The 272-nt window shown below is 37.1% G+C and overlaps 1 long non-coding RNA gene across 1 annotated transcript in view; it reads right to left on the bottom strand.

Annotated features, from left to right (window-relative positions):
* LOC119592307 overlaps positions 1–272 on the bottom strand; it is a 32,519-nt gene that overhangs the window by 28,188 nt on the left and 4,059 nt on the right. The window lies entirely within an intron of this gene.

The following is a 272-nucleotide window of genomic DNA, read 5'->3' as shown; positions in this document are numbered from 1 at the left end:
AAAGAGAAGGGGGGGCTTCATAATGAATCTAATTTAATCTACCTTCCGGTGTGAGGAAAGTCTTGGAAACAAAACAAGAAAATGAACAATTTAATGTGATCTCTCTTTTAATCCTGCAATTTCTAGATTCTGGCACATCATGGTTTTTAACGTGACAATGGTCAAGATACTTATCAACGACATATCTCTTTCATCTTCTGTTTCGCTCTAATCTTCAGCTTTCCTTCCTCCCCCGGGCCTTTCTCTCTTTTCCTTATTCCTTTTAAGTATTT

Source organism: Penaeus monodon, chromosome 30, assembly GCF_015228065.2.
Source record: "Penaeus monodon isolate SGIC_2016 chromosome 30, NSTDA_Pmon_1, whole genome shotgun sequence".
Lineage (NCBI taxonomy): Eukaryota > Metazoa > Arthropoda > Malacostraca > Decapoda > Penaeidae > Penaeus > Penaeus monodon.
The sequence above is the reverse complement of the archived record's forward strand: the minus strand, read 5'-3'. Positions and strand labels throughout refer to the sequence as shown.